Raw genomic sequence first — 25,790 nt, forward strand, 5'->3', positions numbered from 1 at the left:
ATCCTGGAACCCAAACAAGGGAAATCTCTCAGACATGTATGAAACTATATTTATATGTTAATGTTAACGAAAAGAACAAATTCTTTCTATCTGTCTTTCCATTTCAGTTTTGGAGACCAAATAGTTATGTTAGTTCAACCAAGCTTTGGATCAGCAAACAATGGTTTAGACTTTGCAAAGTCAGTACAGAAAAGCATTACATGTAACAGGCACTTCTATGACATCAGCTGCCCAATGATTTGATGGATAAATGGCATATATTCTGGCTCTAGCCCCCTAAACAATCTCATGCTCTCACTCTTAATTACAGACAGGTTCTTGTTACCTGGGACCACATTCTTTACAAATTTACAAGAAAGTTCCTCCATTTTTTCTGAGAAGTATCCTTTTTGAAAGCTCCCTAAAGCTTTGTCTCTTATTTTATTTTTCTGTAAGAAAAGGATCCCACTCCAGGTGTGTTTTGTTTTTATTTTTCAGGAAATCAGTGAAAGTATCATTAAACACATTTCTCACTTACAAGTAATATGGTTATTAACTTCCTTCTGATCTCTCCAGTGGGTACCTCTTTCTCCAAGTTATAAGGACAAGCTCATGGTTGAACCTCTACAGTCTTTTCTAAAATTCTTAGTATGGGAGTGATATCTGACACCTCTTCACATCTGCAACCACTTTTAATGGAGAAAGCTTTTCCCAGGGCAAAGCTCAAAAATATTCTAAGTATGAAAAGTTTATCAACTCTATTTTATTATATTTATATTTAGCAGGTATAAAAAGTTAAACAAGAGATACACAATCCCAAAATGTAAGTGTTACCATTCACTGCATTCAGATGTTAGTAATATCAGAATTCACTGAGGTTTTCCTCAGCAAATAAAGAAACCAACATAGTAGTCCCAATGTTTAATTTATTTCTTACTCAGAATTTAATTTCCTGTTAGACTTCTTGTTTCTGCAAAGTGCTTCAAACCTGATTCACACTATTTGAAAGCAATTGCTAAACTGAGCAGCAGCTTTTGATAGAACTTAAGAAATACTGGCATTAAGCTAGTATCAATTTGTGCTTTCATACACAATTCCCTGTCATTTTTAAAGATCTGAACTAAAACTGAAAGTGTTCTCTTTTTTGTTTTGTTTTAGCTTTCCTACATGTTTCAGTTTTTGAACGTAGCTGTCTGCCACTTCATACAATATGTATAAGTGCCATCACTACTAAGCAGAGGATGGTAATTCTGTAGTCTTTCTCAATACTAGCTTTAGAACAGAACATATCATGTACCAGGTTATCCACTGTAATAAAAACTTACACAGCAAAAGTATACAGATAAGCAATCAAATTTTTAAAGACTGAATTAGTCTTTAAATAAATATTAAAAAGGTTCTATTGTGATAACACGCTGAACTTAAATAATACCTCAATATCTTCTTTAATGTACTATCAAGGCAGCCTTTGCCTCAGGGAGCCAGAACTCTCCAGAGCACTGATCACATATTTGGTAGGCAGCTCTGTTTTCATGGTGTCCCACCAAAATCAGTGGGGTATGAAACAGGAACAGCAATCTGGCAATGTGTAAGGAACTGCTAAATGAGTGTCAAAAAGACACACATGGAAGACGAGATGTTCTGCAAAAACTGAAAGAGAATGTAACTGACTATTTTTTTCAGAAGCAAGCTTTTAAAGGTTTGAGAGATCCACTGAAAAAACATCTATAACTGAAAAAACATTATGTGCATTACCTTGATTATATGTGCCTATTTCAGAATATATTTGACATATAAAAGCAATCTAGATTTTTCAATAAGCAGGACATGTGAAACAGTGCATTTTTGCCGCTTCGCTTAGTGCTCTGGGTTTCTAAGTTCCAAAAATCAGAGCAACAAACACAGACTCGAAATCACAATTTTAATGCTAGACCTAATCTTACTGAAAATCTCACTGTGGTTGTACATTCCTCAATGATATAATTTGTCTTTGAGAAAAGAAAAAAGAAGTTTGCTCTTACAGCAGAGTATATTTATCCATATGAGAAAGCCCACCAAAGAGACACAAATGTAAGGTAAAGCCAAAGGGAAATGCACTTTCTGTGTTAAAGTTACTGAGGGTGCACTCCCAGTCACACGATCGTATCCATGATTAAGCCATCCATTCACTGAAAGAAGAATAAATATTTCTTACTGTTGTATGTATCAGTATCTCAATAAATGGACAGTATGAGCCACAATGGTGAACTGATCTAAAGAGATAGTAGGAAAGGTCAAAAGCTGATGATGCATTTCCATTACCTTGCATCTTACCTTCAAAAGCATCTCACTGTATTACTTACTTACTAATTTGTAAGAACGTATGAAGAGTAGGCTTGGCCAGATTAGTACGCTAGTTTTGAGAACACAGGCAATGTACTTTACAGAAAACCAGCTGTTCCTACTGTGCTGTACCAAACTGTTATGTTGGGTTTTTTTTCCTTTGACGTTGTAACCTTCAGAACTCTCTAATATCTGAAATATCATTGACACCACTGTTAGTTACTATGTACAGATCTTCTTTACTCCAGAGACTGAAGTGTGATTCTAATGTTCCTCAACACAAGTTACTATTAAAGTTTTCGTTTTAATTTCAGGAACAGAAGGCTCTATCGGCAGCTGAAATAAGGTTTCCATAACTTACATTGCCAGTAGACGATGGCTTGAGATAAAGGAGCATTTGTTTCATCCAATCTGCTCAAGCACTACAAAAGCCTCCTGTGGTCTACTGTTTATAGTTTTGGGTACAATACATCAAAAAACCAAACATGGACCAGATGGAGACAGTTCAGGGGACAGCAATAAGAATAATCACACATCCAAAAAATATGGCCTATAAAGATAGACTCTGAGAATTTAAGTCATTCTAGACCAGAATAGAGAAGACTAAGAGAAAGCAACACATGCAGCCACATACTTTTATATATACACACATAAATACATATATGCACACATTAAAAAAACCCAGAGAGAATGAAAACAAACTGCTCTCCATGTTTAATGTGCATAGGCCAAGAAGTAATGGGATTAATTCAGTGTGAGGAAGATTTAGGTCACACACTAAGAAGAATTTTCCTTTAGTCGAAACCCTTAAGCAGTTCACAGAAATCAGCTGGCTAAGGAAGCTATGAACTTATGTCACTAAAGGTGTTTCGTTCTTTTTTTCTAAGAATTAATTAAATAAAAATATTCCAGGAATGGTTCAAGTACAGCAGATCTCACACTCTAGGGAAGAATTGGACAGGATGATCTCTCAAAGTTCATTCCAACCCTCTTTTCTAGAATATTACCATTTTTAAAAGTTAAATTTCAGGTAAATTAAATTTCAACTTACATGTTTTTTTATCTGCAGCTGCAAACCCCAAACCTATCATTACATTCCCCAAAAATATGATTATGCGATACATTCACTACATGTCAAATATTAATGCACTCTGGTTGTGCATACAGAATTAACTTTTTATTTTCATTTAAACCAGAACTGCATAAGAAAAAAAACTCAAAACAGTCATGTTCCCAAGTGTTGCTTTTATACAGAAAATTAAAAAGAAAAATTAACTAGGGAGTTACCGAGCATTTTGAAATGCAATTTGAAAATATTTATATTCTGTTCATTAAAGCTGCAAAACTGGCTGCAGCACAGATACCAACTTCAAAGCCATTTCATCTACTATACGCAAAACCAGGAATGTGTGAAAAGGACAAACACAGGCTTTACTTCAGTTTCTAGTCAGGTGATTTGCTATCATTCATTTAGGCTATTTATTACTACTGATGTTATTGACAGTATTTAAAGTTGACACTGACCATCTCTTTAAAGAAAACATAAAATTGTTCGTATTGAACATTAAACCTTCCGTATGTGCTTTGTATTTCTTTTTGGTGCGGATAAGATGGCTTTATTGATTTTTTGTTCCATTTGTGTCCATTTTGTGTCCAGCGTTCTGACAAAGAACAGGAAAGCGCAGAACAGCGATGAAAGCCTGTTATGTACAATTTATAAATGGTGATGATTACATTTTTGTTGCTTCATTCATATAAATAAGGTGAGTTATCTACAAAAAGCAAAGTCTTAAGTGCATTTGTAAGGTCCAGCTCATCTTGTAGGAAATAGTTTTTTAAATTATTTTTGCAGTGATAAACCATTTTATTAAACCTCTGCCTCTTGTCTTTTGCTTAAGCAGCATTATAAAATGACATTTAGCAAAATCCTTACTTGTGATAAATTGGCAGGTTTCCATCAAAAACTCAGTGCCATGATTCAGATGTGCAAGGGTACTCAAGTGCAAGTAGTTTGCTAGCTGCACAATGTAAATGTTATCCAGAAGAGTAAAATTCACCCTTGAAACAGGACTTTCACAGGGCATAGACCTTGTGCTGGCAGAATATTTCAGGGCTGAACTCCAGCAGAGGTAATTCTACTGTGATTCAGAAAAAATTCCATTACTGGAGCTGCAGAAGGTTTGTTGGGGAGCTGGCAATCATTCACTGGTAAAAAAAGCACTGAAGAGAAAATGTGTATTATGTCAGAAAAAATTTGTTTCCTGAGACATTCTAAATGTACAAATTATTTGTTTCAACACCAGTGTTTCATTAGTGATGATGACAGAGCAGATTTTTATTTTGATATATAGGAATCTCAACCCACATTCACCATCATAAATTTCTCTAATTTACTGATTTAGATAGAAAGTTCCCATAGCCTGAAAAAGACAGAAGTGCTCAAAGGGAAAATAAATCAAAATCATAAAATTACAAATCTGGTATTTCTAATTATGATCTCCTCTGAAAACATTTAACCTTCAAAACCAGCCTGGATTACTTCCAGTCATGATCTTTTCTTGGAAAATTGCATCTGTACAAAAAAATCATAAAAAATAATACAATTACTCCATTAAAAACTTTTTTTTTTTTTTTTAATGAATGGCAGAAGTCCAGTAAGGAAGAGTCTATCATTGGCCAAATGATTACAAGTACATTAAATCTTATACTCTGAAAACAGCATTTTAATTGAGAAAATTAGAGTGCAGAAATTCATTGATCTTTAAGCATCAATAACACACTTTTTTTTTTTTAAATATATATACATCAAGTTAAGCACTGTAATATTTTGGCCTATATGATGGATGGAGTGCTTCAAAGCTACAGAAGTCTACAACTATCTGGTATCTGATCTTTCCGTGAAGCAACTCTCAGGAAAGAAGAACTTATGGCTGGCAATTATCAAGCCTGAAAAGACAGGACCCATGACGCAGAAGTTTACAGGACAACACAGCATGATGTGTGGTTCCATCTGTAACTTTATTTTATTAGTTCCAGTCCTCACATGCCTTGTCCAAAGTTGGCTTCTTCTGTCATTGACAAAAATGTAAATCATTTGTAAACAGGACTGAAATTTGATTTAATTTTTTGCACATTTCAGATCAAGATGATTTCTACTTACTCTCCCACTCTCATAAAAAAGTGATTCAGTAACCATCCATCTAACATCTATAATTACGATAATGATCTAGTTTGCTATCAGTTCCCACCTATTGGGGAAAAATAAACAAAGAAAAGTTACAATTTCCTGTTTGTTTCCTAGGGCAAAATAGACTGCAAAACAGAAATAAATTATTTTATTGAGGAGACAATTACTGGAGATGGTATATAGTTATCTAAGCAGTTTTAGTTGACTTGAATGTCAACAATCACCATCTTTCTTCAGACAGAATTATATGCAAATACACCGTGTAACAGCTGGGTTACATAAATTCCACGTTTCCTGCAAAGACATTTTGTTCATGTATGGTAGATTTAATGTCTCGGATATATTAAACACACCCAGCAACTGGGTGATCTGGAAGCCTCAACCTCAGCAGCACGTATGCATACACTACTGATACCCGTTTGTTCTGCAAGTCTGTACCTCCTTGAAATGTCCAAAGTGCTGGAATTGCTGCAATTTTCTGATACTCAGCAGTCCTTCTAATAGTGCTACCCAGTAGGTCTCAGGAGTTGTGACAGATCTGCAAAACTCACCCAGAGAAACTCCTTAGATATTGCAAGAAGGCTGCCTGAGAAATTTCCCAGGAATGGCATCTGTATGAACATACAAAGAACTTAGCCAACTGTATCAGATATGAATCTGTAGGAGACATATGATGAAAAGGTAAGAATATCCTCTCCTACTCTCACAAGTACACTGCACTGTTTATTTACAGTGAGAAGCTGGTTCACTCTAAATACCTTTGAATGCCTACCTTTTTACTTAGAACACCAGAAACCGTATTACATATACTAACTACATAAGCGACAGCTGGTATGCTATAGATATTTCTCAAGAATAAGCTATAAAAATATCTATCAACTGTCCCTCAGATACCAGCTGGCTTGGAGCAACCAATTCCTTTCACACTTGTCACAGGCTAAGACTGGTCAGTAACACGAGCCAGCAGAGCCATATAGAAAAGTGAAAGAATTTAGTTACCAGTTCATTTTGAGAAGTCCCGATACAAAACTAAAGTCCATATTTCTTAAAATTCACTGCCAAACTTTTTAATAACATACATTTCCAAGGTTAGTCAGTCACGTATTTTGTCTTCAAAGGAAGAAAACACTTATTTTCTCTTTCTGTAGGAAGGTAAAATAAAATACTGGTAAATGTGTATCTCTAACGCTGTCGTATTTTTATTTTTCTGTTTAAGAAGACCTGGCTGTCCTATTGGGGCAGGAAGCAAAAGAGCGTTTATCCTTCCCTTGAGCATGGAAATTCTTTAAATTCAGTTGCCCACCTCTGACTGTGAAAGATGAAAACTGCTAGAGCACAATGGAAGTAATAATGAGTTCTCTGAAGTTAAGCATGTCATGGTCACAGATGCAGGCTCTGCAATCGAACAAAAAGAAGAAAAAAAATAAATTAATCTAGACAGTAGATTCCTGTTGAATTCCTCTACTGTCATCAGCTGTTTATTGTCATGCTACATTATGAATAAATGAAAGATTTAAAAGGTTTCAGCATTTATTAAATTCCTAATTGGAATCACAGATATTGAGATCTGAGACTACTTCAAGTCATTTTCACTGATAAGCAAGCTCATCATAACATCCTCAAAGAAGCTATTCAATAAATATGCATAAGTAGTTGCTGAAGCAGAAAGCTGTTTCTCTCCACTCCATAAGAGTAAAAAGTTTTGGGTAGTTTCTTTACCCATAAATGTATCTAAATCAATAGAGTCGGAAGTAAGCTGTCTGATCTGAAGCTGTACCGGTGTACAGAGACAGATGGAAAACAAGAAAGAAATACGAATTAGGAAAGCGCTTTGAAGTGGGCATGTTTCACAAACTCAAGGAAATAGAAAACTCAGGAGTATTTTCAACATAGTGTGTATAAAAATCCATAGTATGTCCCTATCCAGCACATGCAGTAATTCATACAGAAAAAAAATGCACAGAAATTCTCTTGACAGACAAGGAAATAGAGGTGTATGTTCCTGAGTGAGAGCTTACAAAATACAGCAGACAAAGCAATCCAGATACACAGACTCCACTGGATTTGTACTGTAACTGAGACTCTGACCAACAGTCTCCTCTGCATCTTTCAAACAAACAAGGATGTATCTCCCTTACATATAAACTATACTAATATCCAGTATTATCAGTCCATCTTGGACAAGATTTGGGAATTTAAATATGTGAATACCCTTACAATACAAAAATCATCAGTGACATATAAAGCTATACTTCACGTATCATTAATGAGTCATTATTTTGTTGTCAGGCAGCACTCTAAGATAGTGGAAGTAGTATTTGCTGTCTGTCATTGGGGTGACTGCCAACTTATTTACCTATTCTGTCACTCATACACAAATTTCATTCTTTGAACTCACCCATCTCTCCCTACTATCTCCATTTTTTAAGTACAGTACAAAGAATCAAAAGCAGGACTGAGAAAAAGAAAGAAATACAGAAGAAAAGGAATCTGGCACTGTTTCACCGTCGCCCTTTTGAGCAGCTGCCTGGATCTGAGATTCCATGTTCAGAAGATGGAGGGTGAACAGGATTTTTGCAGGCAAGGCAGACCAAATGGTAAGCACACTGTCAGGGGTTGAGTTGGTTCATACCAATGAGTTAGTTAAAGAACAAAATGCTGCAGGTAAAAGAAATGGCAGGTTCTGAGTTTCTAGATCTAGATAGCAACCTACAGGCAAACTTGTGTGATTTGTTAGTTAAAAAACCAGTCTCTTCTAAAAGGAGTCATCTTATCTTCTATGTAATTTTCAAGCTGTCAAATCTAAGCTTATGATTTTATTGCACTTAAGGTTGAAAATATCCTCAGGGAAAACATTAGTCTGAAAGCAAATTGAATTGCAGGCATTTTAATATTAATCTGCTTTACTCAATACAGCTCGCCCATTCAAATGACTCTTTGTTGTTTCAGAGCAATTTTGCTGTTGACTGTCAGGAAGAATGACAGGGAGCTTGGCACAGACAGGTCTGAATCCCACTACCTGTCTGACCATAAAAACCCTGGGGACACAACCCAATCCACCTAAATTCTGGCAGTCTTCACTCCCTATATACTTAATAGAGTTTAATTCTGGAATAGTAAGTCCAACTAAAGTAGACAAGATAATTTTCTGGACATCTTCAGGGATACCTGCTTTTTTTCCTGTTGCCTCCATGCAATGGGAAGCTTTGGCTCACCCTTCATAACTAGGAATTTCCATATATTTAAAAAGAGGAAAAGAAAACAGCATATAGAAGAAAATAGAGGAATCCTATGTCTCTGGCAGGCTGAATATTACAGATATTTCAGATCTGCAGCTGAAATTAGTAGTAGTAGTAGTAGTAGTAGTAGTAGTACAGAAGTTGCTTCTGACTTAGTAGACAAACCTTTTCTTTTTTTCATAGCAGCAGTTAAAGGGAAGGAATCTATACACATGTGCTGAAGAATCTTGTAGGTAGGCATTCAAATGTATACGAAAAAGATCCACGGGGATCTACTTGCACCCAGAAACATGAAAGTGTGCGAGAGGAAAGGACTGCATTGGCCAGGGAAGCATTACTGCTTCTTTCTTTGATCTTCTTATCCTTTGATAAAAGGGAAAGAGGGGAACCTATGAGCAGTTCCAAATTTTACGTAACAGAAGATCCCAAATGAAGTAAATCACCTTTAAGAGTAGACTAATGAAATGCAAGCTACAAGGGCAGAAAATGGGGACTGCTGCTTTCACATGCCAGGAAAGATGCACATTTCAAAAACAGGCATTCGGGTAACAAAGTTTGCCGCTTATGAGCAATCCACAATGTCATCATTAGATAAGACACCAACCACCTTCTTTTTCTTCTGGTCTCTGAAATCATCAGAGTTCAACCACAAAAACAAAATCAAGTGAATCCTCAAAGGACAAAAGCACAGAAAACAGCTCACAAAGAGAATGGTTGCACTATACTGCTGCTTCCCAACGTGAAGGAATGAAGGGAGAGGAGTGGAATAGCAGCATTTCTGAGGGATGCTGAAAAGAAGCCGTTTATTGTCTTCTTATTAGTACAATCTGGATAAAATGAACAGCCCATCTATTTTCTGTAAAGTGGAGATGGAGTGAGAAATAGTCTTAAAGAGGGACTGTGGTGCTGACAGTGAAGCTCCATTAATCTCTAAAGAAAGAGGTATGTCTAAGTAAATAGTGGATAAATATCATTCCATAGTGGAACAAATAACTGAGCTGTTTACCTCATCCAGCAGGTGCCAAGTGCTGCTTTTCTCTCTGATTTTTCCGTTTTCACAGCTCTCGGTTATATTATTTAGACATTGGTGAGGCAGCTCTAGCATTTACAGCCAGATCAGTTTCAGTGTAGATGTATGGACCATAGATTTTGATAGTGGTGCAAATATTTCTTGTATTGATACATTCTATAAGGTTCTTTCCTCAATTTTAATCTCAGGAGTAATACATAAGGGAGATGAAAAGTGCGATTGTGTTTTTGTAGAAACAGGAAAACAAATACCAGGTCAAAACATCAGCTCTTGACAAGCAAAAATAAAGTCTCTGGGAAGGAAATTGTGTCTTGTTTGAGGGGTTGTGTCTGCAATTCGGCTGGCTAGGACAGCAGCACTTCTGTATCTGAGGCAGCCAGATGTGGCCCGGCCACAGACAGGAAGATCTGATGCTGTGCTTTGCAGAACACCACGATGAGCAAAGCTGCACAGTTCCCAGTCTAAAGATGGCTCATGCCAATCAACTTGCCGGTGTTACACTGGGTCTTCTTGCAAAAGATCACGTGGACATGCTCTCGCCCATGTGTTACACTTAAGTTATCTGATTATTTATTTTTATTCCACTAATAAGGAAAAAAAAAAGATAGGCCACTGGGTTTAGAACTAGATATAGACTCAGAAGGGCCACTTTAGTTTCTTATCCAATACAAACTTATATTGTGCTTTAAATGAAAACATTTAGATCTGAGTTTATAACAAGATATCCAAAATACATCTTCAGCTAACTCCAAACTCTGCCAGCAGAAGCAGGTAGAAGATGCCCAGCTTTCTGTCTGGGTGGTTCTTTCAGTGCCCAGATGTTTCCTCAAGTTCTGCGCTCAGGTTGCCCTATTTTAACCAGGATGAGCAAATAGTCTCCGAGCTCATATCCACGACCCTTTTGAACTCAGCAAGTAGGATTGCTTGCAAGATCCAGTCAGACAGTAGTTCTCAGAAGACAGCTACCTGTGCAGACTCTGTAAGTCAGGGTAACACTATCTACACAGACAGGTTTTTATAATTCAGCTGCAAAATCTACCCTGTATTGTGAGAAGCTTTCTTCCTTTTACTCATAAAAATCAGACTTGCTTATAGAAAACTATTGTCATTTCCAAACTGTAACGTATTTCCTTGGTAGAAAAAATAAGTATGTTTATTCCAAATTTGGGAGATTTCAAGCTAAGCTTGTGAAGGGCATTTAAATTTGGTTTATATGAGAAGAATGAGGTTTTAGAATAGATACAATGGATTGCAGCTAAGCCTTAATAGTCTTAGTTTTGTCTGCACTACAGAGAGCTTGTAGAAAGACTTAAAATGACTGCGGACATTTAAAAAATGGTAAAAGAAAGACACATTAGGTGTCAGTAAAAAGAGTGATAGCTAGGCTAGGAAAATATTTTCTGATTTAATCAACTGAAGCACAATGGAGATTCTTGAGAACAAGAATAATTTTTAAGGTAAAAACCATCAGTATGTGAAACTAAAGACAGGTTTTAACTATCATGACAATTGCGTGCAAACAAGAGAGGATAAAATGAGAACTGAATACTGTGAGGCACAGGTAATTTAGAAAGATCAGAAAGAACAAAGAATGAAAAAATGCTTTACTACTATCTTGAAAAAGAAAGAGAAATTAATTTTCATAGGAGAATGTGAAAGAAATACAAGTTATGGAGAATTATAATACTTTGATAATCAATAAAAAAGACTAGAGGAAGTTATTATGGAAGATCCAAATAATTAGTAAATAATTAACATAATATGGATTAGGAAAGAATTAATTTCAAATTGGATTATATTTATATGTATGAAATATAAACCAGAACAGAATATCAAGTGAAGTAATAAAAAAATGCCCTACACAAAATTCTAATAATGTAACATACTAATAAAAAGGCAAAACGAAAATTATCTTGAGTAACTTTGCAATGAGAAAGTCTGTAACTGGGAGATGAGATGAAGAGCTGTAAAATCAACCACCAAGACCTACTTGGACATAAGAGGAAATTTAAAGAAAACAAAACAACACTGGGAAACAAAACGTGCTGAACTACAGCCCAATAAATGTAGGAAACATGCACAAAATACCCATTTTCTGGTAGGCATGCAATTCTGAAGGAAAACAGAAATGTATGAATGAATTTATGTGTGTATTTTCAATGTAAATTCTTGGCAAAAATGCTTGGCTTCAGTATTCCTAGCTTTGGCTACTCAGATCAGGTATCTAATCATAGTAGGCTCTGCTCCTTCTGTTGTCAACAAAAAAGACAGCAGCAGACACTCACATTTAGACCCTCTGAAACACCTGCCAGAGATATTTCTTTCCATCATCAGGAACACAACTGTTTATTAATGGAAGGGTATACTGGGCAAATAAAACATAGTAAATAAAGTGGCTGAGTATTCAAAAAAAGATGTGTGAAACTAAATATACTTCCTTGCATTTAGAGAAGCAGAGGACAGGAAAGAAAAAGACACCACTTATACACAAGTAATTTCAGTCCTTCTCTCTGTGAGGACTTGAAGTATCACAGTATTTAGAACCATTTTCAGTCTGGAAACAGTATTGAGATACGATGTGTGGGGAATCTGTACATCTCTCTGCAGATCTGTGGGGAATCTGTGAGGGACTAAGTATGTCTGGGATGAGTGAGTGTTTTCCTTGCTTTGGAAATTATTGTGCTTCCTTTGAAGTTAGTAACAATTTAATGGAAATTAAATAATCCCCTTCTGTATGAATAACTTAAGAGTAATATCATGTAAATAATAAAATTACTGAATAATAAACATCAGTAGATATGAATTCCCAAGAAAGACAAAAGTGCATAATGTGTATAAATGTATTGCATGTTAGTACTATAAGTATAATATTCTTTAAAATGTAATAAATGCTCAGCATTTATATATTGAAAAAGCAGTAAATACAGTTAGTAAAAAATCCGGAACTGGTTATGAATGAAATACATTATAAAGTGGAACTATAGTAAAAGAACACTATTCTGTTTAAATTCTAACTATATTCTGTTTCAGCGGTAATAATGCTCACACTTTAAAAAGAATTATCCAGGTTGCTTTGAAACACTACACATGATCTTTATCATTTCAATAGGTAGGAAATGGTACAGAAGAAGGTCGTTAGAATAATAAAGTTAGGGATCTTAGCTCCTGATAATGGATAAAGAAAACATTCACATTTCTAGCTGAGGAGATCTTACTAACATAACACAATTAAGAAAGAACTGAAACTACAGAAGTGTCTATTTGTAACAAACACAGGCTCAGGCATTTAGAAGCCCAGACTGAAACAGGAAGATGTAATACAGTGGAGGTGGAATTCCATTAGCGGTAGTATGAGAGGAGGGATAGAGGGGAGCCAATCTTCCAAAATAACTTTTGACTCAGCTGCTTCATTCACCTAAACATGCACCTTAAGCATGCCATTTCTTCAATGTATTCTCTGTCCAAAGTCATAAATACTTTAAAATATTCCTATCTCAAACTACAATGATAGACATATTATTCACAAATACTTTTTAGGAAATTATTGTCACAGTCCTCTGGCAAGAGCGGAATCAAAAGAAGCATCAGGGGCCTACAGGAAAGATGGAGAGGACTGTTTATCAGGGAGTATAGTGATAGGACAAGGGGTAATGGCTTTAAACTAAAAGAGGGTAGATCTAGATTAGATATTAGGAAGAAATTCTTCACTGTGAGGGTGGTGAGGCACTGGAACAGGTTGCCCAGAGAAGCTGTGGATGCCCCCTCCCTGGAAGTGTTCAAGGCCAGGTTGGATGGGGCTTTGGGCAACGTGGTCTAGTGGAGGGTGTCCCTGCCCATGGCAGGGGGGTTGGAACTAGATGATCTTTGAGGTCCCTTCCAACTCAAACCATTCTATGATTCTGTGATTCTAAAACTGAAGACTATAAGCACTTAAAAATTTAAAGCAGAATAAAATTTTAGGCTCAGTTATCTGGCGTAAAATGTTTATTTTATCTGGGGAAGACAAATGTTTGGTTAGGCTAATCCGACAAAGAAAAATTTTTGTCTTCAGCCACAAAAAAATTTCTCATAATGGAATATTAATATAGGCTAACTAGTTGCAGAGATGCATTTTAAAATGTCTGACACTCTAAATATACATGATGTATATACTAACCTCTTTAAAATCAATGATGAGCAAGAACTTAACATTGGACAAAACACGTATTCTGATCACTCAGCCTATTCTTCACCTTGTTTATCAGGCTATAGGTTGGCAACAATCTCTCCTGCTTGAGATTTCTTAGCCCGTGAGTCCTACTTAAGGTGATGGGCGATCCCAGACACGTATGCTGACCAGCTCCCAGTTCCTCAGTAGAAGCAGATACTCCTCTCCTTCCATCTTCCCCCTTTCACTCTGAACCTATGTTTTCATGGAAAGGACATCTGACTGTATTTCACTCTAAAGAGGTGCTGCTATCCAGGGACTAGAGGAGCAAAGTACATGCCAGCACAGCACACGTCAGAAGGCAATTTGAAAAGGAGCCTCAGATACTGACAGAACTGAGGCAGAATGCTGGCTGGTTCCCTGTTTTCAAAATCCTGTATCTATATTTTAAATGGGATTGTTAACCCATTTTTTATGACATACTGAAAAAGTAAAAACAAACAAAATATCCTAAAAAAATACAGTAGGAGCACATCACTAGGACATGGCCAAACCTATGATACACAAAGCCAAGACCTTACACTTTAGATACTGAATGTGGCAGATCACTGCCTGTCTGCTAAGACATTTCTGAATGATGAAGTCCACAGATTATAGCATCAGCAGTTCTGCATATGGAGAATATCTGTAACAGTAGTGATGCAAATATACTTTTTGGAAAAAAGAAAATATCTAATTCTTATTTCTCCTGAAAATATAGAGAAGATTCCTATAACAATACCCAGCTGTGGGTTTAATCATCTGGAAAGAACCCAAAGCACCCCACAAAGAATGCAATTAGTCTGCAAATGGGGTAGGCCTAACCACTCTCGCCTGGCTGCTCCTCTCCATTTCATGAGTATCCAGCTCTACAGGGTGCCCACATCATGTAGGCAGCTACGAGATGGAAGCTATGCCTACTCTTCAGTATTGGTCCAGTGACTATTTTGAATAAATGAGACTGATCAAAAATGAAATGGTTTTCACACTGGCCTACTGTTTCATTATTTTTACCTGTTAATTAAATAGAGGATGTCAAGCCACTCTGGAAAAGACATTTGGAAAGATCCTCAAATAAACCTTGCCAGTATAGTCATTATGCCCTGCTGCTGCTAAGTTAATGCAAACAGCAGATTATTAAGCACAGATGCAATCCAGAAGTACAGAACAAGTAAAATAATTTATTTCATCAATATTACATATTTTTTCCCCTATAGTAGATAACGTCTCTTGCTTCATGTTTTGGAATTATAGAAATATTGTGCAATGCAGATAAACTTCTCTGGAAGAGTATTCTCTAGCTGTTTTATTAATAACCACAGAAAGCTGATATCAGTTAGCTGATAGACATACACTACCAACAAAAATTCTATCCTACACTTTGCTCATGCACAATCAATATGAATATCTAGAAGGCTAATGCATGCATATAGACAATCAGAAGAAAAGCATAGTTTTATTCCAGCATCTTCAGGGTTTTTTATTTGCAGATTTTCATGAAAGTCTTCAATTAACAAGCATAGGCAAAGTTAGATGACCCTCTACTACACTGTCATTCTCCTTCACAAAGAAGAAAATAATCAGGATCCATGGAAACCAGACAATGTGGCAGGAAAATAAGACATCTAAATTAAACAGAATAAATTAACCCAAATGGATGCCAAACATTACAAATATGTACTGACCCTTCTAAGAAATTTTCAATGTCCAGACTAAAGGTAAATAAATTTTACTTTCCTACAGATACGATTTAAGTTTTAAACTTATACCTATAGATGGTGAAAGATATGCTCCATTTACAATTTTATTTGACAGGCATGTCATTGCGTAAATATCGATTCTCATTTTCCACATAAATGGTGCTGTTGGCTTTTAAATATAGTATTTGTGCAAACATGTCTTATTTCCACCTTTCAATAGCCTTACGCTTCTGATGGTAATTGAGAAAACAATGAATCAAGCCATATGTCTACCCTAGGTTTTATATGTATCTACACACACACACCCCCCGTCTCCCTGCCCAAAGCATGGCGTATACCAAGCTATGTTGTCACCCCAAGAGCAGAGCCAACAGGCTTTTAGCAAGCTGGGCACATCCTTACCTTCAACTCAGTTTAAAAAACTTTTTAACACAGTCAGACTCTCATAGCAAAGCCAGATGAACACACAGATATTTATTAAGAAAATGTCCAAGGTAAAAAAAAAACCACCCAAGTATAGCCCTGATACAATTTGTAGTCTTTTTTGTCTCAGAAAAGCCATATTTGGTCTAATGGATCACTTTCTTTATGACTGTCAGTCTTGCTAAAAACTATAAATTAAGAAAAAAAAAGTGAAAGTTTGTCTCTTTACAATAGTAGTTGATATGCATTTTTTCACAATCACCTTAGCTTTAATTTAGAGAAACCACAAACCAGTTCCTAGATCCTTCAGAATTAATTCTGAAAATTACAAAATATTGCACTAGGCAAGGAAAATTAATTGCAAAATTGTCAAAACACTCTGTGGTACTAACAGTTGATTACAGAAATCACATTCATCATCTCATTCTTCAGATTTTTCTTTTACATGTGATATATTCTGTTCATTCCAGAGCTGACATCTACACAAAGGTTACCTTTAACCTGGGCAGTCCTGGCCAGTGTCTGTACTCTAAGGGACCTTTGATATCAGAGGACAGAAACAAGCTCTTTTGGTCGGTTCAGGCGATAAAATTAATGTAGGTGAATTATTCTCTGTAAGGCATGATATCTGTTTGTTATAATAATTTAGTTTACAAAGGATGGACTAGTCAGAAAATAAAAGCCAGATGATCACGCTGGATTCAAGAAGATATTAATTCTAGAATCTCTTTGGAGGTATTGACTAATCCTGTTATTAAGGCTGTTAATTAACCACAAATATTCTGCTTGATTTAAAACTTTTAAAGTGAAGGATGTGTAAATATTTTCAGGGCTTCCTATGTACCTCTCTACTAGCTTATTCTAATGCAAATTACAAATGATTACAACAGAAACATTGTGTATACACAAGGATTTATTATCTTCCCATCCAAGCAATTAAATAGCAACATAAACATATACAGCAACATATAAAATAAAATAGGCCAATATTTCTTCTGGTATATTATGCCTACTCATGTACACATTCTTTTATCAGTGTAATAAAATGTGGGTTCCCAAAACAATAAGCATTTTCCTTGCTATTTTTAAAAAGTATTTACAATTTACTCGATGTCAAAGAATGATCAGACTTAAAATAAAGATCAGTATACAATCAAACGTCTGAAATATCTGGCAAATAAATAATCCTATTTGTCACTTGAGATATTTTTTTCCTCATTAGCTTATACCTATTTCTTAAAAAAAAGAAGAGGGATCAATGAAATCTATGCACAGGAACCTCTTAGTAATATTAGTCCTTCCATAATGAAAGTGTCCACTTCAGTGTCCAGTTCTTCACCTTACAGCTACAGTCTTTAAAATGTAAAAGTCACGTTAGGAACCCATTTCCAGGTAGGTTTTAAAACACACAAAACCCCTCCCCATCACCCTTTACCACACAGCTCCAGGCTTATTTTTGTCTCTCCTAGTTACCTGCTATTGTGCTCACACCTACCTTGTAAGTGAGGTCACCTCCCTGCTGCTCTCCCGCACTCCACGGCTGTGAAGTGGGTACATGGGAGGACAGAGCACAGCCAGAGGCGTGCAGATTGCTCCATGTGCAGGCTATCCAGCTGGAGAGCCCTTCAAGGAGAAACTGTTCGCTCTGTTGAGGGTACCCTGATAGGTGCAGCTTTGCCCTCCTTTTCCATCAGGAATCATCACTGCTGACCTCAGCAGGCAGCTCTGGGGTCTCAGGAGATGTAGGCAACTGTCCCAAGAAAGAGGAGTGGCGTGGCCTGAAGGCACCATGACTGGAATTTGAGTAACTCCTTAGATCGAGATTTCCTTTCACACAGCAAGGCTGCCTTTTTCTGGAGGGTTTCTCACCCGGTGATGCATTTCTCAGGCTCTTCTACTGCTACGGGGATATGGGATCTTCAGCCCCCTGCAGCTGAAGTGCTAGCAGGGCCAACGGGGCTAACAGAGCATGAGGAGACAGGAGGAAGGGGTACAGTCTTCAGAGAAAGGGAAATCCTAAGGAAAGGACAAGTGGCAGAAGCTGATTGTTTTTCTTTAAGCCACTTTACTACCAACTACACAAAATAAATTTGTTCTCATCTTTAAAATATATCATATATGTATACATGCATATATCTAGGAACTGGTATTCAACATTGTTGCTGTCTTACCTCAAGCTAAGACTTCTACCCTCTGTTATTGGAGAGTATTTATTTTATGTCTGACCTTTTGCAAGACAGATGCAAAATTATATGCTGTGATCAAAAAAACCCAACCCAACCCAACCCAAACCAAAACAAAAAACCCCAAACAAACAAGACATAAAATTCCTTTTTATTTCACTCAAAATTCAAAATTTCCAAGCAGCATTACTACTCACTGTTTCCCAACATAGTGAAGATGCCAAATTGCTGACCCAACTGCACATTTCTCAAATAGGGCAGTGCAAAGTACCTCAAGTAGTCAAGAAAACACTGATTCCCAAAACAACCCTTGTCTTTTTGAGCCATGTGACCATTAAATCTTTGCTGATTTAGCAGCCTTTCCTACAGCTTGTGGAAGGCAATGGGTGTCTTCCTTCTGGGATAATGTGCTCAAGAACCGTAGAAATGGATCTTACTACACATGCAGCTGAGTACTTTTGGCCCATGTTTCAAATTAAAGAAAGACCCAGATGTATTTAAAGCAGGGGAAAAAGCTCTTGGTAGATAAATTAACTGAACACCTTCAAGAAACTCTGGTAAAGTCAAAGATCACATAAACACACTATGAAGCTCTGTAAGCCATCTAAGTTTTTATATTATATTTATATAAAATAAAAAAATTTATATATTATATAATTATAATTATAAATGAAATCAGTTTAAACACAGACTCTGCTAAATTTCCAGCAAATGTGAGTCAACTCTTATCTCTCTAGATCACATAATTCCATTCAATAAAAACTCCAATTTGTAGTACAGAGATGGTGTACACAATCAGACCCACTCTTTAACCTTACTGCAGAGCATCATTTTCTACTGTGTAATTTATTACTTTTACACTAAATCATCATTCTTTTTGTTAGAAAGTATTTAGGACTGGAAAAAAATTGCATGGTGGAAACAGAACAAAACTGGGACTTTGGAAAATGTGCAAACACATCTCTTAATGGGATCTTGTCACCATGATCACAGCAGTATGCAGTAAATAGCTTCTCTTTAGCTGAGTTGGACAGGCTTTAGAATGAAATTAATAGTATTAAATGCAACCTTTAGAAAGTAGCAATTTATGTTATAAATTCTCTTTTGTTTTGTTGAGGTTTTAAATGGGAAAGTGCAACTTGATTTAGAGTTTCTGTAAATAGGAAAAGTTTCACTGAAACTTTCAAATTATAGTCTTCAAAAGTCAGATACAAGTGCTTGTGGCAGGCACAGTTTGAAATCTTAAACTGCTAATGGCAAGATATATTTTTACATTCACTCGGAATGTAAGATTTCAAAAGTTTTTAGAAAGGCTGTGCAGGGTAAAAGTTCAGCATGTGTGCACAGCTGATGAAGAATCATTTGGAGACATGCACATACCTGGGGCTGGCAGAAAATTTTATATGATAGAGATGGTACATTAGGTCAGAGGTAGCTAAAAGTGAATTTCAGATTCTTCAGGGACATTCTCTTTTTAGTGAATAAAGGGCAAATGGCCATCCTCTTGTTCCATTCCTCTCTGCAGGCTTCAGTGAAGCTGACCATAAGGTAAGGTTGTACTGCGTGATGGGTACAGCAAGCTTCCAGGGGAACTGCTTAAAAGGCCTCTTATTTGTGATCCCCCTCATATGCAACTATTTTTTCATCCTTTTCAAAAATTAAAGGCTGCTTGCAGAAGAAGTGCTGTAATACTACAGCTTCAAGTACTAATAACATATTAATAACATGCAAATAACACTCTCCTGCCTGCTCAGTACAACTACTATGGTGCCACCAAACTGGTCCAAGTGCTTTGAAGAAAATCAGGCCACAGGTGAAGAATAATCATCCAAAACTGACAACAGAAATTAAATCTCCTCCTCCACCTCCCTCCCCCCCAAAAAAAACCAACCTGCCCCACAGTAAAATTTCCTTGAGTTAAAAGATCATAGCGACAAATGGTATTCGGTCCTTAGTTCAAACGTATCTTTGAATTTTTTGCTAGAGCTCAGCTTTTACATATTACTTTTAAAGTGATTTGTGCTCCCTCTTGACTAAGAGATTTTTTTCCCATTTATAAGAATCTTATCTGTTATTCACCTCTTTATCTTTCCATAGTTCTGTTACAGAATTGCAGTAAACCTGAGTAAATTGAGTACCTAGGAAACTCCCTAATAAATACAGAAAGCTACAATAGAATTACATGTGAAGCTTGATTAAGCTACCTTATCAAATGTAGGTTCTATATACTGATTTTCCAGTGTACAGGATCAAACTCAAGTTCTCTGCTCTCATCTTTACATTGGGATCTCCACGCTGAGATTCAGAACAACTGGCATTTCCTAAAGCACCAAATAAGGACTGAAACTGATTACTTTGCCTTCTAAGACAAAATAATTCTCTTTTGAGAACTGTAATCTTTGCCCATGATGCCAATATAAAGCTTTTGAGAGCACTGGCATGCCCCAACATGGGGAATTAAGCACAGTGGGGTTTAGACTTTTTCTGACATAAATGTACAGCAACATGCATATACTATAAAGAAAAAGCTTCAAGCAGAAAAGTCCTACTCCACTGCAGAGAGAAGACAGGAGAACAAACAATATATGATTTCACACACAACAAAAAGGTATTCTGATGCTACTGTGATGCAACAAACAAATTTTAGAAAGGGATAACCACTTTCACCAAATCCTATGCCTGATACAACCGGCTGACGGGTTGGGCCCAAAGAGTTATGGTAAACGGGGTTACATCAGGCTGGCGGCCAGTCACTAGTGGGGTTCCCCAGGGTTCCGTTTTAGGACCAGTTCTTTTTAATGTTTTCATAAACGCCTTGGATGTAGGACTAGAAGGTGTTGTGAGCAAGTTTGCAGATGACACCAACCTGGGAGGAGCTGTCGATTCCGTCGAGGGCGGAGAGGCCTTGCAGAGAGATCTGGACAGATTGGAGAACTGGGCAATCACCAACTGCATGAGGTTTAACAAGGGCAAGTGCTGGACTCTGCACCTGGGAAGGGGCAACCCTGGCTATACACACAGACTGGATGATGAGACGCTGGAGACCAGCTGTGCTGAAAGGGACTTGGGGGTCTTGGTCGACAGCAAGTTGAACATGAGTCAACAGTGTGCCCAGGCTGCCAGGAAGGCCAACCATATCCTGGAGTGCATCAAGCACGGCATTGCTAGCCTGTCTAGAGAAGTGATTGTCCCACTCTACACTGTGCTGGTGCGGCCTCACCTTGAGTACTGCGTGCAGTTTTGGGTGCCACAGTACAAAAAGGACATAAAACTATTGCAGAGTGTCCAAAGGAGGGCAACAAAGATGGTGAAGGGTCTAGAGGGGGAAGATGTATGAGGAGAGGCTGAAATCTCTTGGTTTGTTCAGGCTAGAGAAGAGGAGAGTGAGGGGAGACCTCATCACGGCCTACAACTTCCTCACGAGGGGGAACGAAGGGGCAGGCGCTGATCTCCTCCCTCTGGTGACCAGTGATAGAACGCAAGGGAACGGCATGAAGCTCCAACAGGGGAGGTATAGGCTGGATATCAGGAAAAGGTTCTTCACTGAGAGGGTGGTTGGGCACTGGAACAGGCTCCCCAGGGAAATGGTCACAGCACCGAGTCTGACTGAGTTCAAGAAGCGTCTGGACAACGCTCTCAGTCCTATGCTCTGATTCGGCTGGTCCTGTGTGGAGCCAGGAGTTGGACTCAATGATCCTTATGGGTTCCTTCCAGTTCAGGATATCCTATGATTCTATGATCCCATGATCCTACTTTATGATTGAAGATAACCAGGGTTTTTGATTTTTTTTCCCCTGCTTTCAGCTATATTTCTACTTTTTCAGCTTAAAATGAAAAGAGGATTGTACACCTAGGAATTCTCCTAGTTACTTTAACTATGCATATTACTTACCACCTTTGTCCCATCTATGTCCCTAGATACTCAGCAAAAAATGTGATCTTGCTCAAACTGCAATCAGATTGTGCTTACTACATCATAACAGATGGAAAGGCAAGGAAGTGATTAAACTAACATTCATAACTTCACAGAAAGTTGAAGAAGGAACAAAAGGTGAACTAGGAAGGCTATGTGTCTTCAATAATTAGAAGGCAGACTAAGAAACTATGTAAATTTTCTGTAATTTACTTCAAAAGCAAATGTATTGCAATTTGGGGGTTATTTTTAGTGAAAAAGTTCATAAAATCTTTATGAAATTCAACCAGAAAGTTTGCAGATATGGTAAACCAACATAATATGAAGGCTTCACTGCCATCTCATGCCATGACAAATTCTGCTGTTTCCAATAGATCTGCTTTATTTATGTATTGCTTAGATGAATTATTACTACTAGTCTGTGACCATACATCAGCAAACAAAAGAGCACTTCTGCCGATGTTGAAAAACAGTCTCTAAGCTGGAACAAAGGTCAAGGGAACTGCAGATGCAAATACAAGAAAAGGTCGTTACCAGGCTAATAACATGAGAGGCAGGTATGGATTAAAGCATAAACAAACAAAAGCTATAGAAGAGAAGTCTTCTCTGCCTAAATAACTTCTGTGGAGACAAGGTCTAGCTAGTTTGAGGGGATTTGTGAGTCTAGGCTGCAGTAAGAACATCACAGCTGTCAGTTACTGTACAGATGAAGTACAAGATGGTTGATGAACAATGAAGGGTGATTTGCCACATTCTGCACTTGGGTATCTTGCTGACATGTAAAATCTCCACTGGCTGTCATGTACACCAACCCATCACACAAAGGCAAGAGTCACAAGAAAAGATATATACAACCAGGCAATATATAGAGCTGTTTGCACATGACTCTAAACATTTCAGATCCTAATGTCTCTAAAATTAAAACATTCCAAACATCAAAGGAAAGGATAGGAAAATAAAGTTTTAGGGACTAAGAGTTCACACAGTCTCTTTTTTGTCTCTCCTTCAGGCACAGTAATAGAAAGACCTTACAGAGGATCTGGTCAAAGGAGTTATGAAGAAGTAAACAGGAATTTCAAAGTTAGATGGTGAGGAATTATATCCTACAGAAAACAATTAAAAGTTTAGGCCATACTGTCCTCATCTGTGGATGGTTTAGATTGTCTGTCTGGTTGCAAACCAGGAGGTCCTGATCTATGAAAGCTGGATTTAGCTTGAAGGGGTGAATGCAGAATGAACTGGCCATTTAATAAGCATCTCTGACTGAGACGATAATTCGGACCTATATAGCGTGGAAAAGCCAGTCATAGACTGATCAATGCCATTTAACTCATCTGTATTGTCACTTCCACCTCTTCTGTCTGCATTTTGAAAGAAAGGACAACAGCAGACAGCAAAGAAAGCCCGATTTCTCTCTGGGCTTTTTAGAAACTTAGTTTCCTCAACAACATGTTCTTTTGCAGGTTGTTTTTTTCTAAAGCCAGTTAGGGTCACCAGTCCTGTTTGTCTCCTATTTCTCCCCAGACCGAAACACCATCTAGATGAACTTCCATACCTCCAGAGTCATCACAACATTGAAGCATTTTTTTCAGTGAAATGCCTAAGATGAAAAACATAGCCCAGATCTCACTCCCACAAGGAGTCATCAATGATCATAAACCTCTGCCCTGGTTTTCTATGACCAACTGCCAGAATCGTATTTACCAAGTATAGAAAAATATCACCTGCTGTTTCTGAAAACATTGCAGTTCCACACAAATAATGAAAAGGTTCTCTTTTACGCAGCAATGTAATTCCTTTAGAATACTAAATGATGAGTTCTTCTGGTCTCTCTATATTTCCCGGAGCAGTTAGTAAATTCATCCCTTCTTTAACCTCTTAGGGCCAAGGAACATTTTTGGATCCTGACCCTCCATGAACCAGACACTTTCACATTTCTGTTCACTGCTCTCTTAAGAGCTTTCCCTTCTCTTGAAGGATGGTGTTTTTACATGCTATTATGTGTTCACTCAAAGTTCTTCCAATAATTACTTCTCCTTAGCAGGGGAACATACGTAACATAGATGAAGTGATTCACTTTAATGAAACAATGGATATTCTCCCCCTATATAACACATGGCAACTTTCTGTTGCACAGTAGGAATGGATAGCTAGCCAGCTCACTGGACATCGACAGACAAAGATATTTAGTTTATCTGAATAGTCAGCGTGAATGAGATTGTCCCTGTAAGTCCTGCCTTCACCTAACTGCTGATGTTACTGATTTTTTTGACACTAATGTCACTGTTGCTGGCACCACATTGTTTCATGCACCTGTTTCAGAAGTGGAACTATCAAACCTCCCAAGTTCCTTGTAAGCACTCGGTGTCTCCTGCAAAGTTGTTCATTCCTTCTGAGATAACTCTCCTGAACTAGTCCTCCTGCTTTCTCATGCTGTGCACATTCTGCTACTGGTTGCAAGCTCTCAGGAAGTCACGTAAGCCACTGGGGTTCCTGCTGCTTCTCCCAAATGCTTTGGCTTTCAAACACACTACCTTGGCTTGCACTCACCACAGCATGTGCAGCTCCACATAGTGATTCTTTTGTTTAATTTTTATTTTTCTAGACTCTGATTTTGAGCTCAACGTTTGTTTCCAAATCAGATCTCCATTTTAATATTGCTTTGTGCCCTGAGCTTTATCAGAGAGACAGGTGCCAGAGAGAGCTGCTGGAACCTACCTGGACTCAAAGTGCCCTGGGGGGAGTAGAACTGTGGTCATGAGAAACTATTAAGACAAGAACTGAAGAAAAAGTTTCCTTAGGGATTTAAAGTAGGAAGAAAAAGACCAGAAGATTGTTGCACATGCAGGTAGAAATGGTGAATATAGGTTTTAAGGTATTTATCCAGAGATAAATCTGGGGAGAATTCTGAGCTAACCACTCAAAGGGAAGGCAACCCATTCAGGAAAGTCTTTGATTTCCTCTTTATATCTGAGCAACGTCCTCTATTGTCCAGCACGAATATTACAAAATTACATAGCCTTATTTTATTCCAATCACTATTTTAATATAAGAATAACTTTCTGTTATGCTAGTACTTAGTAGTTACATTATTAGTTAACAGACAATCAAGTAATTTTGTTGCTAAAGCACACTTTCTAGTGTTTGCTTATTTAGTAATATTTGGCCCAGTACCAGTGTAAGCAGAGTAGAGAACTAAGCAGATTACAGAAGGTATATCAAAAGTCGTATTTACTTGTAGGATAGCTCTCCAGACATAGCAATCACAATCAGTAAATGTAGATTTAACCTCTGAAGTATAAAAGGTAAACGGTTCAATGAACTACAGAGACTGCCAAAACAGCATCCAGCATTAACTCTATAGCCTGTGGCTGCTCAGCTTGTACAAAACAAACGTAACACTGCACTTTCTTCCCTCTACAGTGTATTTGGGACTACTTCAATTCCTAATAAAACTTCAGTATCTGGAATAGTAATTTTCACATGCATGTTGCTTAGATAGAATTTTGAGCAAAATGTTCAGGCCTTCTTCACTAAGCTTTCCTTGTAGCGCATAAAGTTAGCTTTCAAGGAGCTTTCTGTCCCCTGCTGAAACACTATACAGTAAAGCTTCTCACAATGTACCTAC

General features: G+C 37.4%; 1 protein-coding gene across 4 annotated transcripts in view; it reads right to left on the minus strand.

Moving 5' to 3' along the window:
• The window catches only part of SNTG1 (syntrophin gamma 1), a 367,033-nt gene that overhangs the window by 198,779 nt on the left and 142,464 nt on the right, over positions 1-25,790 (minus strand). The window contains exon 1 of one of the 4 annotated variants that reach the window (XM_054817566.1): positions 6,792-6,873. The exons of the other annotated variants lie outside the window; for them this stretch is intronic. The gene's annotated coding sequence lies outside the window, so the exon portion shown is untranslated. Of the gene's footprint in view, positions 1-6,791; positions 6,874-25,790 lie in introns of those variants that run through there. 4 annotated transcript variants of the gene reach the window in all.

This window comes from Grus americana, chromosome 2 (assembly GCF_028858705.1).
Source record: "Grus americana isolate bGruAme1 chromosome 2, bGruAme1.mat, whole genome shotgun sequence".
NCBI lineage: Eukaryota > Metazoa > Chordata > Aves > Gruiformes > Gruidae > Grus > Grus americana.